The 8,268-nt window shown below is 42.1% G+C and overlaps 1 long non-coding RNA gene across 1 annotated transcript; it reads right to left on the bottom strand.

The window, feature by feature from the left end:
- Positions 1–6,887: 6,887 nt before the first annotated feature.
- LOC142935351 (uncharacterized) lies at positions 6,888–7,584 on the bottom strand. The gene is made up of 3 exons (XR_012947845.1): positions 7,285–7,584; positions 7,058–7,159; positions 6,888–6,934 (listed from the first exon to the last, which is right to left on the bottom strand). It is a non-coding gene; the product is annotated as an uncharacterized LOC142935351 (long non-coding RNA).
- Positions 7,585–8,268: the final 684 nt, after the last annotated feature.

Here is an 8,268-nt window from a genome sequence, read left to right as displayed (position 1 = left end):
CTCGAGAGGGTCAGCTCTCTTAGCTCAACACTGACAGATAAAGTGTGACTGGGCTTTGTGCTCGTGAATGGATCCGGGAGCCCATGGCCACGCATGTATGCGAGTGCGTTTTTTAAAACATTATTACAGCTTTCGGATGCGATCTCTAATGGAAAGATGGAGGCAAAAATGGCTAAATGGTGTGAGTCAGAAATTGGACCCATGACATACATGGTTCAGTATATGCCTGGGGCATTGGTGTCAACAAGAAGTGTGTGTGTGTGTGTGTGTGTGTGTTGTGTTTGCTCCCCCCTGAGCTCGCCGCTTTGAGTCAGTAAACACAATGCCGCCTTTAATTAGCTCTGCGGTTCTAATTGATTAATATTCCCTGCAGCGCAATTATACGATTTCATAGACATGCTTTCCCTTTTCTTTCTCTCTGTCTTTCAACTTTCTGCCTCGCTGCCTTTTCTTTTCTCCCTGCCACCTCTCAGTCTTATTTCAGCGTTATTTATACCCATAGGTGGTTGGGAAGGAAACACTGCTACACTGGTCATGGTGCTTCTGCAGCATAACAAAAGGTGAAAGGTCATCTGCCCGCCTGTTTGTGTGTGTCAACCTGCAGCTGAAACAGTTCACAGTAGGTCTTTCACACATGCATTCAGGAAAATTACAGGAATAAACCAAAGGAAAAAATTAGTGATTCTGTGCTTTTGCAATATTTTCACAAGTAAAAACACACAAGTTGTCCCTAATAAATTCTAAAGCCGCTACTGCAGCACAATCCATTAATCCGCTCTCCATCTCAGCATTTCCCAAACAACATATTATTGCCAGCAAAGTGAGCGTTCACCATTTGTTACACACGTTCCCGTTCACTCGTGACAGAGACAAACATGAGCAGCTACAGCACAGATGAACAAAGCAATGAGGATGAAGGAGAAGATCTCTGATCAGGGGTATACTGTATGTTAGGACTGTTCCTTGAAGAGTGGCAGCCGGGAGCTAAAGTGGAGTGATGAGAATTTTGGGTTGCAGTTACTGCTGGATGGTTTTTCCATTTTTGTTAAAGGACAAAATGAATCCCATACGCTAGTGATTATTCTGTATTCTGACAGATTAGTTGTGAAGAAACAGGACCAAGTTTCTCACTGAGTTAGAATTTTGTATTAGGCTGCGAGAGCCTCTTTGATTCCTCCTCTCCTGAAGCCGTCTACCGTGCCGACACATTTTTTATGACTGCTGCTATTACGATGGAATGTATTAATTCCATCAATTAGTGGATTTAATAGCAGATGCACAGTAAATCAGCACTAACTTTCATCTTTCTGCGACTGGTGAATTTGCACCGTATACCCAACAGCAAGTCTTCTTGACTGTGATTTTGACCCTTGAGGGAACAGAGAGTCCAAAACGGAGGAAGCCATCGTAAGCTTGATAACTGTGTTGCACCATCTATTTTTATTTAGCTTTGAATTAACTACTCCACAAAAGAGGAAACGTTGGCAGAAATATTGTCCCGTTATTTGGCGAGCTTTTTTTCCCTCTCCAATAAAGGTTTTTATTTTCGTGCAACCCTGGTAACAAAATCCACAGTCAAGTAAACTAAATCGTACAGAGAAAAAAAGACAGAAACCAGCGCTAGCATGTTGCTCCATCACTAAATATTTTACAAAGAAACAGATGAAAATCACTGGCAACTTTCTGGTGTAACCGAGTCTTTGCTCTTTGTCAGTCTGAAGCTGTTGTGGAAAACAGAAGAAGTCAGAGCCTCCACAACAGTCCACACGTGATGGACACATTTCGTCAGTTTCATGCGAGTTAGCGTTGCTGCTCTGCACATTGACTGCAGGCTGCAAGTGCAAATACAAGACAAATCAACAGTGGGCTTCATCTGTTGCCAGCCTGTATGAACCCTTTGTGTGTGTGTGTGTGTAATCATGTGTGTTAAACAGCCACCTCATCATGATTCTCGGAGGTATACGCACGTGCCCAGCAGCGAGGCAGTGCGGCTGCCTGGCATTATTGGGAGGCAAAGGGCCCATGATGAGAAGCCATTTCCCTCCATTGAAATAACACTCTGGCAAATTACTCTTTGAACTTGACTACAGGCTTAAGAGCCTCATCACAGAGTCATTGCAGCCAGAATGGCAGAGTAGCAATAAAGCATCCTCGCACACGTCGAGACAGCTCATGAATAACAATGAGGAGCAGGACACAATCAGGGTGACAGAGTCTTAAACAATGGGGCAGGGAAGGAAGTCTTTATGGGACTCCTTCATTTGTCTTTTCCATTACTCACACATGCACACAGGTAATTAACACTCAGCACACTATTGGCTGAACGTAAAGGTCAAGAGGTCAGGATCAGTGTTGCCTTTGATCTTGTGGGATTAAAAGATTTTAAGATTTGATTTTATGTGAATTTCAAAATAATAAAATGGTAAATAAGATAGTCAATAGAATATTAGTTAAATATTTAATGATACAGATTATCTTAGACTTTAGTCTGGCTCGAGGTGACAAACCTCCCTTGGCCCCCCACTGTGATTCAATTTCAATATGTAAATACACTTCAAGTATTATTTCCGTTTGGAATTGGCCCTGTGCAGTCTACTTATTTTAATGGGGACATGAATCAGTTCCCCACAAGGTGGATCATTAAGTTTTTAGTGTTAGGACCTAATACAGTTTGCACTTAAGTGAACAAAAGTGTGTAAAGTAAGTGAGTCAGTAAGAAAATAACATTTAAAATTAACATTATGGCAAAAACTAAAATAAGGCCCAAGGTGAAGAGACCCAGAATAATAGTTTGTGTTAAATTTAGTGAAATCTTATACTATTTGAATTCATCATTTCTCATCCCCAGGTTATCCATAACCCCAGTTAAAGTAACATGCACACACTTACTTTAGTTATGGACATTAACAAGACTTTACAGCCATAGAGGCTCTGACAGGCTGAACATGACCCCGGCAGTGCTTTGAGCTAAATGCATGTCAGCATGCTAACACAAGACAATGCTAACATGCTGATGTTTAGTAGGTATGTTTACCATGTAAACCATCTTAGTTTATCGTGTAAGCGTGCTAACATTTGCTAATTGGCACAAAACACAATGTACAGTCATGAATTTGACAGGTATTTAGTCATAATACAAAGTATTGGAAACCTTATCAAACCTTTGTCCAATACTAGCGTGGGACACAAATGTCTTTTTATCCAATAGTGTTACGATTTTTCATTCAAAACAACAAATGTGAACCTCATTGTAGCGCTAGAGGAACAGTCAGGATTTACCCTCTGGGGACCATGAATATTTGCACCAAATGTCAGTGCAATCCATCATCAGTCTGGACCAAGGTGGTGGAGCGACTGACTGACAGGCTTACAGGCCGACATATTCATTTAAATTAATATGCGATATGTAATTCATTAATCTATTCTATTTTTAAATTCCAAGTTGCAAAAAGTCCCATCAGACATATCTGAGGGATACATTTTATCAATGAGGCATAAACCCCCAAAATAATTCTGACGATTGAGCTCACTGACCAATCCCATTTGCGGCCCTTTTAAAAGACTTTTTGATCTGCTTCAACACAAAGCATTCCTTTCATGCACAGCCAGCATGCTCTGAGACACTTGTTTGAAGCCAACTTATGATTCTCTTGTCTAATATTGTTTTTGTCGGCGCTCATTCGAGCAAAGTCATTTCAAACACTTAGCCACCATAGTTATAGAAGTCGTATATTTTGCGAGAAGACCTGCAGATGATATTGATAGACATTTATGTACAGTATCTGCCCCGGATGACCTTGTTTCAGGTCAGACGTAGGGGGGGGGGGGGGGGGGGAATAATCTCTTTATCAATCTGCCTGCAGAAACACAGCTGGGCCAGCCGTATCCCAGCATGCCTCAGTTCACATCTTTCTGGCCCAAACCAACTGATTCTGCACGTAGTCAGGAATAACTTAGGCACAGCTTGACATTTGGCATATGGGGAAAAGATATTGGATTTATAATTGAATTAGTGTGAGGAGGGAGAAAAAGTTTGCTGAAACATAATGACTTAGTGCCCTCCACCCTTTTTTTATTTGAGATCTCAAAAAAATAAAATAATTCACGACAGCGCTTTGCTAAGCCTCGTCTCTGGACATCTTTGAGGTTTCACATGGATGAAATGTGGCGTTATCGAAACAAAATGTTCCTTCTTGACCTTTCAGGCCATGCATTGCATCTGGGCTTTTATATTCAAACTCCATTAAAGAAATGTAAGTTTACTGGAGTAAACAGTTGGTTTCAAAACTAGTTGTGACTTCTTTCCCTCTTCAGCAGATAAATGTGAAAACAGTCTTCCAGTGTCTAACTCTGAACATACATCGTTCTGCACAGTGAAGCACAAACATCCAAGTGAGAAACAATAAACACATATTTGAGTTGAGGGTGGCTTTAAAAAAGGAAAGAAATAATTAGCTCACCACAAAAAGGGGCTATAAATACCTTTACCCCCTCGTTAAAGTTTTATTCTCGGGGAAAAGGTGAATGTATGAGAAAAGTCCAACTTCTCTCAAAAAGTATTAAAATACTTTTTGTCTTGGCATTTGATGTGTCAGCAGATGGCGGGCCCCGAGGGAGCGCAGTGTGCGCCTCTGAACGACCTGTAGCATTTCCTAACAGCTTCATTTAGTTCCAGGCATGGTGTCTGGCTGGGTGCCTTAACCTGGCTGGGCCCTTTAGGGCTGCCAAGCACCACGGCACCAGCCTTATTATTCCCCTCTTGCTCTCACTGTGTAATTTGATCATGTTATTCATAACATTTCAGCTGACGCCTCTCCCTAGAGTTAGCGTGACATTGCTATTTGCAGAGGATAAATGCATTATAGGATGGCCCAGTGCTAGGAAATTGAGCATTAATATTTGCTCTTGATGTGATGTATATAAACAGATTTGCGGGCTCTTGGCTCCTCTGTTGACAGCCCACGAGGGACGGACGGTGGCTGAATAGTTGTGGGGGCCGATTTGAGAGACGGGAGACAGGACAATAATGATAACAATTCATGTTTGTGTTTTTATCTGCTGGGATGGAAGCATGCTGCTTCCCGTCTCGGCAGTTTGCCTCCAGGTGAGGTGGTTGGCAGATATCAGCGGGGTCCCAGTGGCACATCAGTCGTCACATTGGGCTAATTTCACTCTGAAAGCATGCAGATGCACACGGAGAGGGGAAAATGCAGATGAAAGCAGCGGTGGACAGACAGACCACTGGGACTGTCCCTGGGATTCAGGCCTGGTTAAATCGATGCAGCCATTTCCTTTAGAACACCAAAACCTGCGAGGCCCTAAGAGCATTTTTTCTCTAAAAAGGGGAGAATCCCTCTTTCAAGGCTTCCAATCTTTCTGTGAATCCATTCAAATGCAACAATAAAAGCAAAAATACGTCCCCCATACATAACAGCCCTCCCACGGGCTCTGCGGAATAGAAATCGCTCAGTCCTTGGGGCCCACACACCAGCGTTGCTCGCTGCAATCTCCATTTTACACCGCCTCCTTGCAATGGAGTCCCTCAAAAAAAAGTCTCAGCATCAGGTTTGGCCTTGCAGTGCAAATAACGCTGTTTGACACTGTGGTCTATGCTGGAGGAATGCAGTTTGAAGTGTGTTGGACTGCACCATAGCTTGAAGGCTAAAACTAGCCTGAAATATCCTTTCATCTCTAGACATGAAGAGGGAAATGGAACAGTTGTTGTTATTGTGAGGTCAACATGGACTTCTGAGTTGCTGAGAATTGACTTTGACTTGTGTTTGCGTTGCAACAGTTAGTGGATTAATGGAATTACTCGACAGAAAATTAATCGCCAACTGTTTTGATAATCAATTCATGGTTTTTCGAAGCAAAAAATGAGAAACATTCACCTGTTCAAGCCTCTCAAATGAGAAGATGTGTTACTTTTCTTTAGAGGGTAAGGTTTTCGAATAAACCAAACCAATTTGAATACATCCCTTTAAGCTGTGGGTTATCTGTTAGTCCTATAGACAAAACGGATAATGATGAAAATCGACTTTGGTTTCAGTCCTGATTTGCATTTGATTTTGATTTTTGAACATCTCTGGCTGTTCTGAGTATTGCTGGTCCGACTGTTTCTCAGAGATTGAAAGCCACAGACGTCTGAGAGAGGTAGCCAGTGGAAGCTTCATATCCTGTGCAGATCTTCACCTGCTGTGCTGACATTCAAACTTGTTTTAATGCCTCTTTACTGGCCTCTGTTTAACCCTGTGCTTATGTCTTTTTAAGTGCCTAAAGATGTATTATATGTTCTCAGATACATGCCATGTAAAATATGATTTCTTCATTCCCACCATATTGTCCAAAACCTTAGGGACTGTACAAAAATGATTAGGGGGGGGGGGGGGGAGATCAGAAATGGAGAATGGTACTGTATTTTTCCCTTTTGGTAGGGTACGGTAGTCCTTAATTTTATGGAGAAACCATGGCAGTTTTATAAAACCTTGTGCAATGGATGGTTCCATAACAGTTTCTTTATCAGGGTTGTATCAATTCCCCCAAAAAAGGGACATTTTCCAGCTATCCCTTTAAGAAACACATTTACCTGTACAGATCACTTGACTGTGGTGTCTTCTGAGCAATCATTTTAATAAGGAAGCCCTTATGATTGTGGTAATTCAATGTGACTTTTGACTTCTAAACAAGTATCTTCAGATAACACGAGCTGGAAAGTGTAGGCTCATCACAGCCTAGGTAGACAAGGAATTTAATGACGATGATGAGGATGAGGCTACGAGAGACATGGCATTGAATAAAATGTTGCTATTATCAGAAGATAGAAAGAAAACTATTGATGAAACATTTTTATTGGTAAAAACATGTTTTCTTACTTCAATTCTGTCTGGGGACTTTGGTTGGATGTCATCTCTCTTGTCCGTCTTGTGTCTTGCGTCTGCAGAGCAATAAAAACAAAACTGTCAGGATGATAATCTAAAAAAAGAGTGGTATGTTTTGGGGCTTTTTGCTTGATTGACTGGTGTTACAAGTTCAAACTCTCAACCGTGGTGGTTCTCACAGCTTTCATCTATTGGTCCGTCCATTTTCTGCTGCGTGTCTAGGTTTAGGGTCACGGTGTTAGACGGCGAAACAACACTGCCAAGTCATCCTCCAGCTCCTCCTGCGAGACCCCCCAAGATATAATATATAATAGCATCAGCATGTTCTGGGCCTGTACTTGGGCCTCCCCCCCGTTGGCCTGGTATGCCTCCACAGGGAAGAATCCTAATTAGATGCCTGAATCACCTCAAAACAGACTCCTTTCAGCAAGAGGGGGAAAGCAGCAGTTCCACTTCGAGCTCCCGTCCCTCTCCCTACGGGTGAGCCCAGACACCCTGAGAAAGAAAACTCATTTCAGCCGCTTGTATCCGCAGTCTCATTCTTTTGTTCATTACCCAGAGGTCATGGCCAAAGATGAGAGAACATATACTTACTGGTAAATTGAGACATTCGTGCTTAGTTCACTCTTCACCCTGACGGTACAACACGGACATTACTACTCATAAACAAGGCCCCCTAGATACTTAAACAGATTCACTTGGGGCAGCAACAGCTCAAATGTATTGCACAAACGTGGATTCTCCGACTCTAAACATCTGACCAGTATCAAGCTCAAATCAATGTTTTTTTAACATTTGGCAGACCACTGAATCTCCTCTGGCTTGGGACAGACAAACCGCAGTGTTTGTGTTGGTTAAGTGGGCTCTCTGAACCAACACAGAATAATAATCTATTGTGATGATGATGATTGATATCAACCTTCATGTGTCGTCTTATTGACAGAACAAGACACCAACATGATCACTTTTTGCGGTCTTCTTATTTTATTTCTCTGTTCACACTGAATGCGTTAAATATGCCCTTCTGTTATGTGTTATGTAAACAAACCACGTAGCCTACATACGAGTTGTGCATTTGACATCAGACTGGAGATGTCGCCACTTCAAAAATGGGTGATGGATTTGCGCCGGGCAGCACTGCCGTGTCCCTTGCGGCGTCCCCCGGCATGCACGCGGCATTAGGACATTCCAATATAAAACAATCTACAACAACGATGATTTTGGAGACTCATCCATACACTGAGCATATACTGTAAGTCGGAATATAAAAATTCACCTGCCTGTGCCTGATAATTAATTTTTGTGTTAACGAAGCTTCTGTTGTACACATTACATTCCCTCTAGATTTTCTCCTTGTGAACCTCCAACCTCAAAATTCAAACTGCTGAGT

Source organism: Anarhichas minor, unplaced genomic scaffold (assembly GCF_050575085.1).
Source record: "Anarhichas minor isolate MPS153535 unplaced genomic scaffold, ASM5057508v1 ptg000073l, whole genome shotgun sequence".
NCBI lineage: Eukaryota > Metazoa > Chordata > Actinopteri > Perciformes > Anarhichadidae > Anarhichas > Anarhichas minor.
The sequence above is the reverse complement of the archived record's forward strand: the minus strand, read 5'-3'. Positions and strand labels throughout refer to the sequence as shown.